Here is a 13,921-nt window from a genome sequence, read left to right as displayed (position 1 = left end):
TTGTTTTCTTTAAAATTAACTTGTCGTTAATTATAACTGGTAGCAGTCATTCAGAAATAATATCCTTTCAACCTGCACTTGTAAAGAATTTGTACTAAAATGTATTTAAATTTCGTTTAATAGTCCACAAAATGACGATCTCAAATGGTATTCTTATGTAAAAACATGCAAAGGTTTTGAAAATAAATTGTATTTTTAACAGTTTTACTGGGAATTCAGTCCATTTTCATCTTATGTGAGTGAATTTGTGTAGCTGGTAGTGAACTATCCATCATTTCTCTCAGTAAAATCAGACGAGAGTCTGTCTAGGGAAAAGGAGAAATGAGTTTATATTTCAACATCGCCTATCTCTTTCAATTCCTTAAAAAAATCTATTAGCTTACCTTTTCTCCTCTGTGTTAGACTTCACACTCGACATACTAAAAAAACTGTGGTGTGAAAAGCTTGCTGTTTCTTTAATGCGCTTATGTAAGTTTGAAAAGCAGCCTGGCAGTCAGACAAGCGCTAAGTGATTATTGCTTTGGACAGGATTCAGGTACACGGTTTCACGCATGTCGTTTCTCACTTGAATGGGAAGAGTGTAATGATGGAGCCAATCCCAAATAAAGGCTAAGAGATTAGAGACAAATCGTCAAAGACTGTTATTTTCCCTTAAAAAGGTGGCATTTATCTTGTAGGAGAATAACAGCCAATTCGAGCAAGATATAGATGTCCAAAGATAATTTCACTGTAATTACATTAGGAAACAGAACGTCTTGTCCAAAAAAGAAGAGCCAGTTTAGTGCTAATCTTAGTTGAACTCTAAAATACAAAGGATATATAATACCAAGCTTATTTCTGTTAAATGCTATACAAACAGGCTATATGAACCGGTTAACATGCTTTGATACTCATGTATCTCTCAAAGCAGGTCTTAAGCTCCCAGCGGCGGTTTTCGCATAATTTAACTAACATGACCTAGCCAAGGTTATCACTCATTGTGCTGGAATAACTGAATGTTACTCAGAAAACTCTGAAGAGAGCGTCACTTAATGATTTTTTTCTATGTAAGACAGTTCCGTCTTCTAGGTAAAACATTCAACCTGCTATTTCTAACTATAAAATAACTATAATATATTAGAATTCAAATATTCATAATAAATAAACTAAGTTGTCTTAATTTGTCACATATACATTACTGCACTGTGAAATTCTTTCTTCACATATCCCAAGCTTGGTGGTTGGGGTCAGTGCACAGGGTCATCCATGAGGCAGCACCTCTAGAGCAGGGTGGCTTGGAGGCCTTGCTCAAGAGCCCAACGATGGCAGCTTGGCAGTGCTGGGGCTTGAACCTGAGCTTCCGATCAATGACCCAGAGCCTTAACTACTTGAGCTACCACCACTGGATTTCTTTCTGCACCCTAAAAAATTTCCTGCAGCTGTGGTCACCAGTATTTCACTGTATTTTTTCAATTTTATTTTAGAGTAGCACTACCGTAATTTATTTCAACACTTAGTTGCTGTAAATTACCATGCTCTACTGTAAAATATTAGGTTTACAGTAAAATACTGATTACCTATGACCAGATCTCAGAGTGCTGATATAACAGCATTTCCTCTTGTGTGACTTTGCTTAATATCACACAAAAAGTTATTTTACTTTCTTAGTATGATGTTATTTACCTTCATGTTGCATTCAAGAAGATGGATGGTGAAGGTTAAAGGCGATTGTAGTGTGTGTGTCACTGGTCTATACTGCAAAAAGAAAATACTAGACCATTAGACCACTGTATATTACCATTACTATTTTACGGCAGCCTGCTGTTAGAGATTAATCACTCCAGAAAAGCATAACAGGAAGGGTTAAATTTCTTGTTTAATTGCATAATGAGTAATATTAATACTTAATACTATAAGGATTTCAATGCAATTAGCTATTAATTAGCCTACAATTTCAGTGTTATAGATTTTTACCACCCCTGTGCTCTTGGAAACGCACTGACTGACAGCTGACTGTCCTTTCAGTACCGAGCTATACTATAGAGGGCGCAGTGTAGCACCTGAGGGAATCTGGCCTTTCCTCTGGTATAGCATCTCTACTCACATTTTCACTGAGTGAGTTCTGTACACTGTCAATCTGCTTTGTAACAACTCACTGACCGAGAGCCGATGGAGAGGAGAGCAATCTAAACACACAGACAGAAAAACAAGCTTGCTCCATGATAAACGTCTCAGCTACTAAATGGTATCTTGAATATTATTTTAAAAAATCATGACTATTCAAACCTGACTATAATCCATTCTATAATATCAGACGCTTGTTCTTACTAAATTTATTGTATGCTTAGACATTGAGAATGAATCAGTAATGGCCGATGACCGTTAAAGACAGAACAGAAGAATTCTGCTAATCTGCAGTACTTTTGACGCTCACCATTTAAGTAAATCTATTGTAGAGATTGCAATTAAGATCCGTTTGCATTGTTAAACCTGTTCTGTATTGCTAGACCGGCCAGCTGGATGTCTGAGGTTGGACTGTAATATACATTGTGGTAGCAGTAATCCCTATACAAACAAACTCAGATGGAGGGAGATTACAGGGTCAGTCAGGTGGAAGGCGAGGATGCATGAAGATGATAGACATCAAGCTTTGGAGCTGTTTTATAGTACATAGGCTGAGGGACGGGGAGCAAGAGAGAGAGAGAGAGAGAGAGAGAGGGGAAACCCTCTGGAGAGTATAAGAAGTTGGAGTAATGTGATTTAGGAGCATGGGGAATAGAATAGAGGTAGGGAGAGCAGCTGAGTACTACAGAGACGGTGCGCCTGCTGAGACTGTGTGTGTGTGTGTGTCTGTGTGTGAAGACTGTAGGGAATCCAACTCATACCTCATTAGACTCACAGGTGTAGATCATTAAATATGAACTAACACGCTTTCCCGCTTTTCACGCACACACACACACACACACACACACATGTTTTCAGTTTATGTGAGCTTAAATGAATGAGCGCATGTGGAGGAGTGGAAGCATTACAAAGCCTCTATAAATAGACGCTTAAAGTCATGCTGTGGGATCTATATAAAGCCATGTCAACTATTCTATCTAAATATCTTTCTCCACACTGAGCAGTAATCGTAAGTCTGCAGGACACACAGTCAATAGCTACTGCCCCATACAGCTATTGAGTACTCTCCATCCCACACAGATAGCAAAGCACAGTGTACTCCACCCCCTTGCAAGTAGGTTAGAGAAAGGACAATTCTCTACGAAATGCTCTGATTCAAGAAGGTCAGACTCGTGTCATTTTTCTGTGTTATATGATTTGGCTCCATTCATTTCAGAAAAGACTTGATAACCATGCTAAAGAATCACGCTAGGAAATGTCAAGGACTTCCCGTAGAGCTTAAGTGGTTCATTAAACTCCTAGACCGTCAGCACCAGTTGTAACATCTCCAACAATGAGGTGATGCCGCTGAATACACCAACTTTAATACACCAATCTTTAATACACCAATCTTTAATACACCAATCTTTAATACAGCAACACATCTTCAAAAATCACCAAGGCAGTGGATCCACTTTGTTATGCTGGCTTGAAGATGTTAAATAGCTAGCTAACACATGTGTCTGCTAATGTTCTTGGACAACTGGGAAGTTTATCTCAGCAGCAAGGAGCAATTATTAACATGCGCAAAAGAGTTTGCTGATATCGACCTGAACTCCCTATAACGATCAAGAGTTTTTTCTCCTAATGATGAAAAACCTAGGGAGCCTTAAAATGGAGAGCTGCTACGTTTCTGTGCTTTTAAATGCTTTGAGGCATTCCAGAACTGAGAGATGGGGTGTGTATAATATATATATATATATATATATATATATATATATATATATATATATATATATATATATATATATATATACACTATATTGCCAAAAGTATTCGCTGACCCATCCAAATAATCAGAATCAGGTATTCCAATCACTTCCATGGCCACAGGTGTATAAAATCAAGCACCTAGGCAATGCAGACTGTTTTTATAAACATTTGTGAAAGAATGGGTCGCTCTCAGGAGCTCAGTGAATTCCAGCGTGGAACTGTGATAGGATGCCACCTGTGCAACAAATCCAGTCGTGAAATTTCCTCGCTCCTAAATATTCCACAGTCAACTGTCAGCTGTATTATAAGAATGTGGAAGTGTTTGGGAACGACAGCAACTCAGCCACGAAGTGGTAGGCCACGTAAACTGACGGAGCGTCAGCGGATGCTGAGGCGCATAGTGCGAAGAGGTCGCCAACTTTCTGCAGAGTCAATCGCTACAGACCTCCAAACTTCATGTGGCCTTCAGATTAGCTCAAGAACAGTGCGCAGAGAGCTTCATGGAATGGATTTCCATGGCCGAGCAGCTGCATCCAAGCCATACATCACCAAGTGCGATGCAAAGCGTCAGATGCAGTGGTGTAAAGCACGCCACCACTGGACTCTAGAGCAGTGGAGACGCGTTCTCTGGAGTGACGAATCGCGCTTCTCCATCTGGCAATCTGATGGACGAGTCTGGGTTTGGCGGTTGCCAGGAGAACGGTACTTGTCTGACTGCATTGTGCCAAGTGTAAAGTTTGGTGGAGGGGGGATTATGGTGTGGGGTTGTTTTTCAGGAGCTGGGCTTGGCCCCTTAGTTCCAGTGAAAGGAACTCTGCTTCAGCATACCAAGACATTTTGGACAATTCCATGCTCCCAACTTTGTAGGAACAGTTTGGAGCTGGCCCCTTCCTCTTCCAACATGACTGTGCACCAGTGCACAGAGAGTCTGGTGTGGATGAACTTGACTGGCCTGCACAGAGTCCTGACCTCAATCCGATAGAACACCTTTGGGATGAATTAGAGCGGAGATTGAGAGCCAGGCCTTCTCGCCCAACATCAGTGTGTGACCTCACAAATGTGCTTCTGGAAGAATGGTCAAAAATTCCCATAAACACACTCCTAAACCTTGTGGACAGCCTTCCCAGAAGAGTTGAAGCTGTTATAGCTGCAAAGGGTGGACCGACGTCATATTGAACCCTATGGATTAGGAATGGGATGTCACTTAAGTTCATATGCGAGTCAAGGCAGGTGAGCGAATACTTTTGGCAATATAGTGTATATATATATATATATATATATATATATATATATATATATATATATATATATATATATATATATATATATATATCATTAAATTAGTGATGCCAGGAGAAAGTACACAAGGATCACAGGCTCTTTTATTGGCTTTATCCAAGTGCCATTTATTTTCTTTTAAAATAAGTTTTGTCTATTACTTCAGTCTCACTGATTAAATCAGTCATTTGTCCTGAGTCTGAAATGCAGGAATTAAACTTGTTTCTTCTTATTAAAATAAAAAAACTCCCCCTCTTGTTCATATCTTATATGTATTAGTCATTGATGTGTCCAGGTTTTTAGACATGCTATGGCAACAGGTTTCATAACCTGATCATAGATTGGACAAAGTTGCATGTGAAGATTTGTACCTTGGTGTAAAATGAATGGCTGTGTAATGACTGGATTGGTGTCAAAGTTGCTACAGAGTTGACTCTCAAGGGATTTAGTCAATATGTTACTCAAAAATTGTTGTTCTTTCGGCTGCTCCCTTTTTGGGGTCGCCACAATGGATCCGCATGTTTTGATTTGGCACAAGTTTTATACTGGATGCCCTTCCTGACAAAACCCTACCATTTTATCCAGGCTTGAGACCACTGAAAGTTAACTCTTCATTGGCTGGGTTAGCTCCCTGCCCAGGAATTGAACCTGGGCTGCAGCAATGGGAGTACAGGATCCTGCTGCTGGACCACTAGAAGGTTCAAGGGATTTACTCAAAATACCAACAATAAACTAGATAGTAGTACCATTGACTCATCAACATGTTGCAATTCAAGAACATGGATTACACAAGAGCAATAAATTATTACAGGACAGTTATTTGAGGTCAGAGTTAGGCTGGTATTTTGCATTTTACTGCTAGTTGCATACGCATCACATGCCCATGTGTTTTTAGGGAGTAGCTTTAGAGTGAATACTGAATCGAGTGGTTGTTTTTGTTAGCTAACCATCAACAAAATCTCTAACTAACTAACATCATTACCAAAGCTGCCTTCAGTCTTTATAGGAAACTTAAAAGAAAAGTCTTTGTCACTGTCTGCCTTCCAGAGTTCAGTATAAGAAATGAGACTAATGCCTACTTTCAATTACAACTGATTCCAAAGAATAAAGAAAGGTTTTATATTAATGAGAAGACTGACTCTAACAGCGCAGCAGAACATCCAGTTCCACTGATGATCCTCATTCTGCTTTTTCACTAAGATGCTCTGCATTGATCCATGTATTGATCAGCAGAACGTGGTCGTTCACCAAATTACTTCAGATTGATTTTTCCTTCTGCGTCTCTCATAGCAACACCACCGTCCAAAAAGAGAGTAAAGCCAGTCTGTCAGAGGCCCTTTGACGATTTAGATCTATATATAAACATGAATACATGGTGAAGCAGATGAGTAATGTCTCAGAAACACATGTAGACGGGCTAAAGCGGACTGGAGTGGAAGAACAGGTAAGAAGAGAAGAGAAGAGAAGAGAAGAGAAGAGAAGAGAAGAGAAGAGAAGAGAAGAGAAGAGAAGAGAAGAGAAGAGAAGAGAAGTTTATGAGAAGAGAGTGGAGATGCTGGCAGTAAGATGGAGTAACAGAGAAAACAGACACACTGAGTGGTACCTAGAGGAAGAGTAGCTTTTCTTATCTCAGTCCCTTTAATCTCACAAAGAGCTTCTTTGTTGCTTTGTATATCTACTTGCTTAAAAACCAGTGGAGACATGAGCATCTACCCCCAATCCTCCATCTCTTACTTTTCCCCATCTTCCATCCCTCCCTCCACCCTCTCCCTTGTCCATTCGTTAAATGAGAGCTAGGCAGGTGCATGGCAAACAGAAGCTCTGTGTGTAAGCCCTCTCCATGATCAAGCCTCTCTTCTCTCTCTCTCTGTATCTGAACAGGTGCATGCAAATCCCCTTTCTGTATGCCAAATTACGCTGCCAAACATCTCAGTCCAATTTCATATTTTTTCCACATCCTGTTCATTGGGTTGTGATATGCAAAGGGCTAACCTTTGCTGAGCAATTCTGATGTTCACACTTGTAGAAACAGAGATACTCTTCCTGACAGCTCCATTCATTAGAAGGCCATTATTTAATGACCTTTGACCCACAGTCTTTGTATTCTACCTCAAAAGTAGTTTGCTGGCTTATGACCCTCTCACGTTAGGAAAAAGAAATCGTTCACACATACAACGTGAAAGTAAAGAGTATCCTCTGTTTCGAAAGTCGCTTAATATTCAGCCTTCATCATTATTATCGCTGCATGCTACTCACTCCCTCTCAGAGGAGTAAAAGCATCCGGAGAAAAGTGTTCGGCAATATAAAGCAACAGAGTAAAGCAGCATTACTTAAATCCAATCTGACACAAACTGAACACACATCATTCATCTCATTCAATTATTATTTTTCCTCAGTGTGAAGTGCACCTTGGAAGATACTTCTCTCTTTCCTAACCTTCCAGAATGTGAAGTAAACACTTGATCAAAGGGATCGAGATTTTGTTTATACAAAGCAGGCAGCATATATAGTTTACCTGTAACATTTATGATTTTTAAGCCTTTGGTGTGATGTTATGGGTGACACCTAAAAACAAAGCTTCACTGCATTTTCAGCTAGGGATTAAACCAAACATGAATAAATGTCACCTATTGGAAAATCCAGGAAGGACCTATACAGTATGTATATCATGTTCTAATTTGAGCAGACATCTAAAGTGATTTGTTGGACGCTTTCCTTTCATTTCAGTAATGAATCTAAATCTGTATATTAATGCTTAGATCTATAAAAATAAGTCCGTTTTTCCTCATGTGCATCATGAACCACACTGTAGCGCAGACCTGCACTTCCTTGATATTTGTAACAGCTGTATAAAGCTGATTCACTCTGCTGCTTACTTATAAATCTAAACCTTTCCACACATTGACTTTAAATAATATAAGACAAAAAATATGAGTGTCGAGCTGCCCTGTCCACCAATATATTCGAGTTTTAATGATTCATTTGTTTTCTCTCTCTGCCTGCTAGGATTGTCTTGTAAGAAATCTTGGCAGCTCTGTTTAAACAAACTGCATAGAATCTCTTTACCCATCAGTCCCCATCAGTCTGTCCAGCTCGTCAGTGTAGGGCCTGCATGAAACATTGATCTGCATCACTGGATCATTAATGATAAAGACTTGTCTCAGCCAGTGGTTTAACACAGAGTCTGAGTGGGCAACCAGGAGAGCTGTAAAGATTCCCGATTGGTTGCTGTTTTTGTTGAACCAGTGACAGGATTAACAAATGCAACCTGTTTGTAAATGGATTGTTGAAGCTGTTTATTGATGCAACATGGGCCACGTACTGTAACACACGCTCTGCTGAAGAACATTTTCACAGGATTGAGCTGGTTCACTCTATAAGGAGTCTTTGGTCTGAAGATCTATAAAGTCTAGTTTTTTTTTTAAATATTTATGAAACAGTGAGAAACAGTCCTGAAAATCCAATATTAAGCATAGTATAGTCTTATTGCACACTTTTAACCACTGCTTAATGCTGATAATAATTTAAATGCAAAGCCAAAGTTGATCACACTGGTAAATAAGGACTAGAACATTTCACACAGTGCTGTTAAAGGACTATTATATAAGTTATATATTATAACTTACAATATATCATTACTTCACTAGTGCTTAATCCATTTATAGTTACAATACATTCACTGTAATGGTGTGTTTCTCAAACAAGTTCTACGTATCACACAGTGTAACAGCTATAATATGATATATAACATATATATGGTTTTTCACCGGCTTCTTTTTCTTTTAGAAATGAAAAGGGAAAAAAAACAGAATGCACAGGAAGAGCACCTACAGGAAGAGGTTTATCACTAACGCTGACGACTCCTCCAGTAAATGTTAAATAAATGTCTCCCTACAGAAGGCTGCACCATGTTTACATATACATTTCGGCAGATAACCTTATCCAGAGTGACTTATAATTTATCTCATTTTATACAACTGAGCAATTGAGGATTAAGGGCCTTGCTCAGGAACCCAGAAGTGGCAGCTGGGATTCGAAGTCACAACCTTCCAGACACTAAGCCAACACCTTAACCACTAAGCTACATACATTAAACAGCATGTTATTCTTTGTTAAATAACCTCAGTTTTTAAATCAATATATTTTATATATTATCTATGGATGATAAAAGAATTTAAGGCTCTGGGTTGTTGATGGGAAGGTCAGGGTTCAAGCCCTAGCACTGTCAATCTGCCACTGTTGGGCAATTAAGCAAAGCCCTTAACCCTCTCTGCTCCAGGGCACTGCATCATAGCTGCCCCTGAACTCTGACCCCAATGTCCTCAGCTGGGCTATCCACTGTGCTGTAATGTAGTGTGGCAATAATAAAGGCTTCACTTTGATGAGCACAACAGCTTCTGACCAATCAGATTCAACAGAACTCATAGGTATATTTACATTTCATTGATGTTATTGAGATAAATAATATTGTGACATTTGTCTTAATAGATTCCAAACCAGTCACATTTTCAGTAGTAAAATGGCTCAGCAGCAGCAAAACAACTCAGCTTATAATCAATCAACCGGTACTGCCAAAGCTCTGGACCTGGACCTGGTCATTTTGGATAGATCCAAAACAAAGCATTTATTTTACACTTTCTAGCTTCTACTGATTCTCTATCTGACTGCTTCAAGTAATTCTTTGTTCACAGTTTCAGAGTGACAAGGCTTGTTGACTCATTGTTCAAAGTTTCAGGGTTTATTGACAAGAACATTTTAAATTAAAACAACCATATTGATGTCCCTCTTTTCTGCCAATGATGAATGTTCTATACACAACAGAGCACATTCACACATGTAAGCATTGTATGAGATTATTATATAGCATGAAAACGCCATTAACCCAGTATTTTTTCTATGTGTAGTGAGATTGTGATAAGATAGTAATGGGGAATTCTGGTGCTTGTCGTTTTTCATGCTTTCTGACCAAAAGAAGGAGCAACTCCTTCACATCCTCCTCCTCTCACATTTCACATCTCTCTCTCGGGACTAGCTGAAAGGTCATGTAATTCTTCTCACTCCTCAGTTGACAGTGAAGTGTAAGTCGTATGAAAATCTCTCCCTCTCGCTCTCTCACAAGCTACAGAACAGTGGTCCTGAGGCCTCAGTATATGAAAGGCACTCAGATACTGATTATTGAAATCACACACACACAAAAAAAGATTATGAATTTGCTCGTGCAAGCTGTAAAATTTAACAAGTGGCCCTCTTTACGCTGATTAGCAAAGGTTAAACGTGTAAAAAAAAATGTAATCAGCACATAGCCGTCGATTAAATGCAGCCGATTAACTGCAGGGATTTTCTTCAAAATAATCTCCAATCAGAATTCAACTCCAGGGTGTTGATTAAGTTTCTATTGCAGCAGCTTGGTCAGTAGTTCCAACTGTTTAGAGCCTCCAGTGTCAGTGCTTCAAGAGTCAGAGGTAGCTCATTTTTACCATTATGGAAATGTTCAGAATGCATTGCTTGTTTGCTTTTCCAAAACATGACAAGCTTTTTCTGTTTGTTTTTTGATGATCTATAAGAGAGACTTGTAAAGAAATGACTGTTTATTGCTGCTATAATGTAACTGATAACAGGAACTTGTTTCACGAATATTGCTGTGGATAAGAGGAATAAAACACTTCTGCATATACTGTTATTGGAAAAGAATCAGTTTCAGGATGGTAAAGGTAATTGTCCTTCATGTCTTTCTGCATCCCATCTGTTTATTATTTTCCTAGTACAGTATGCTGTCTTGTTTTATTCCTAAACTGGTCATTGGAATTATTTGATCTCCAAATGGTGAAAACAGCCTTACACAAATATTATTTCTTTGTTATTATTTCATATTAACCTCTGCCTCCTTCACTGCCCCTACGATATAATCCTCCATTCTGCGGTTTAAATCAGCTACATTTTTTTTTTTTTTATCAGAGCTCTCCTTTATTTCTAAAGCAAGAAAGAGACTACCTTTTCTATTCTGTGGTATGTAGAAACTTTAAGTATTATTTTTTTATTTTCTTTTGTAACTTAAAAAAAACAAAACCTTTCTGTACATTAAACCTGCATTTTGACCTTGTTGTTATTGTGTTTTTAACCCAGAGACACTCCAAAGTACAATTGGTACACAAATAGTGTACCTAACCCCACTAAACTTTAACCCCTAACCAAAACTCATGCACAAAAATCTAACCCCAAACTCTAACTCTAATACCAACCCAAACCCAAGCTCTAACTCTAACCCCTAACCCCAACCCCTATCTCTAACCCTGAACCCTGACACGAACCCTAACCTTAACCCAAACACCAACCCCAAACCCTAAAACTGACCCACAGTTGCTTAGTGGTTAATGTGTTAGACTACTGATTGGAAGATTGCAAGTTCAAATCTCAGGTCTGGTGTTGTTCTGGATAAGGGCATCTGCCAAATTATGGCAATGTAACCCAAATTCTATCTCTAACTGTACCACCACCCCTAATCCAAATTCTCTCACTAACACTAACCCTAAGAGTATCCTTAACCCCAGCCCTAACTTAAACCGCATCCCTAACGCTAACAGCAACTCAAACTCTAGCTTTATCCATAATACTAACCTTAACCTTAATTAAGATTTAGCCTAAATGTGAAGTTGGCCAGGCTAGTCAACTGTACAGAAATCAGTTCAACTCAGAGGGAGAGGAGAAGTGCAAAAGGTTTAACCAAGCTAATGAGCCGAGGTAGAACTGGTAAACAAACACACACACACACCACTTCAGGCTTCTTTTCTTTAATCTCTGCTTGCTGTTTGCTCGTCATGTCCCCCCACCCTTTCTGTCAGATCAAACAGCATGCTCAGAGCTCAGGCCCGGAGTGACAGCGTGACTCAGTGTGTCTTCACTAATACAGTCGAAACCACAGCGCCTCTCTGTGACACACAGGTGACGAGTCCTACAAAACAAACCATTTCAGCTAATGAGTTGGCCAGAGATCACCCAATCACAGCAACTCTCCACATGCACTGTGTAGCAGGAGAGCAGAGGCAATTGCCTCCGTTTTTTCCGCTGTTTTATCATCTGTTTAGACCACACTGCTGTTAAATTCTCATAGGTCAGTTCTCACTATTTCTACAATGTCATCAGTTCTAAAGTAACAACTCACACAGAGACTTTTATAGTTCTGTACACAACTACTACAGTGTTAATGTGGTTTCCTTCTAATGCATACAGAAAGTCTTGCTTTTGTCTTGCCCTTTATCTGAATGACTTAATTGGTCAACAGACCTTTAAACCACCTTTAAATCCACATTGCTAAATTCGTCGTCACTATCAGTTTTTCATCTGGTTCCATTAAAAATAAACATGACTTACAATAGCAACAGTAACCAAGTGTGTTTGTGGTGGAAGAGTCAACCGATTATTAAAAAAAAAAGAAAGAAAGAAAAACAAGTAGCAAAAATAAACTCAAATGCATGAGATATACAGCTCAGCTCATTAGTTAAATCACGAAACAGCTCAAATTTAATGGGATTTCTACTCATCAAGCGCTTCAGTGCTGATATTTTGCTGAGACAGACTTCACACCACTGATGATTTTCTTTGCTTCAGGCAGACATTTGGCAGTAGTGACCTTCAAACCCTCCAGGAGAACTGTTCATCAACTGAGGAAATAGCCAGCCTGTGTGTGTGTGATGTTTTTATATCTTAGAGAAGACCAAATGAATTCACAAAGATAGGGATATCTAACAGTTTTGAGCTGGGGGGGGGGCAAATATTCCCATGTTTTTCTCATCAGAAAAGGCAGCTTTTATTTATTTTAAAAGATACATATCCTCATATCCTTGTAATGAAAGCATTTGGTTTGTTCCCATAAAATAAATATATATATAAAAAGAATATTTCATTTATTAAAAAAAAAAAAAAAAAAAGAGAAAAAGAGAAAACTAAAATAGTTCAAGTCTATTCTTTGGGTTACTGAGGTGAAGCTTAAGATTTAAGTGAAGCGTATAATTAATTAGTTTCATTAATTATTCTGTCCAAAAAAGTCCTAAACAAGAAAAATCAGATAACTGTGTGTGTGTGAGAGATGTGGTCACTCATTTTGAGTGCTCATAAAGAAATACAGACCACAAACCTGGACATAACAAGGAGTGGAAATCCTCTGGCCATAATAGTGAGTCATATATCACTGTATCTGCATTATCATATCTCTCTCTCTCTCTCTCTCTCTCTCTCTCTCTCTCTCTCTCACACACACACACACACTCACACAAATACTCCAGGGACCATGATCTTAGCTCATGAATAAGTACGAAACTAATCGGATCTTACATAATCACAACACAAAGCGGTTAATGCAATTGTATATGTTTAAGATAAAGATATATACTCCAATTTCTTTTGAAGCAATTGCTCAAAAATGATGAAAGAGCACATAGGACATTTATTCAAATAATCAGTTTCAGATTTAAAAGGAAACAGCATGGAACAAAGAAAAGATAAAACTCTTTGTATGACAAATATTTTCAAGAACCTACTAGGGTTTTTTTTTTTTGTCTTTCGAAATTTCCACATCAGCTCACATTCTGTTGCAGTCGGTCTGTACTCCAGCACACTGGATTTCAAACTAAAAATGATTAAGAGCTTAGTACAGAACACCTTAGCTTTAGTCGAGCTATAGAGGCCTCTGAGCCCTCTTTACACTCATCACCCTCATTTTCTAGAAGCCGTATTTAGTCGCAAATCCTTCACAGCTGATGACTGCCAAGAAGTCTTACCCATTCAGGCTGAG

Source organism: Hemibagrus wyckioides, linkage group LG13 (assembly GCF_019097595.1).
Source record: "Hemibagrus wyckioides isolate EC202008001 linkage group LG13, SWU_Hwy_1.0, whole genome shotgun sequence".
Lineage (NCBI taxonomy): Eukaryota > Metazoa > Chordata > Actinopteri > Siluriformes > Bagridae > Hemibagrus > Hemibagrus wyckioides.
This window is presented reverse-complemented; position numbering follows the sequence as displayed.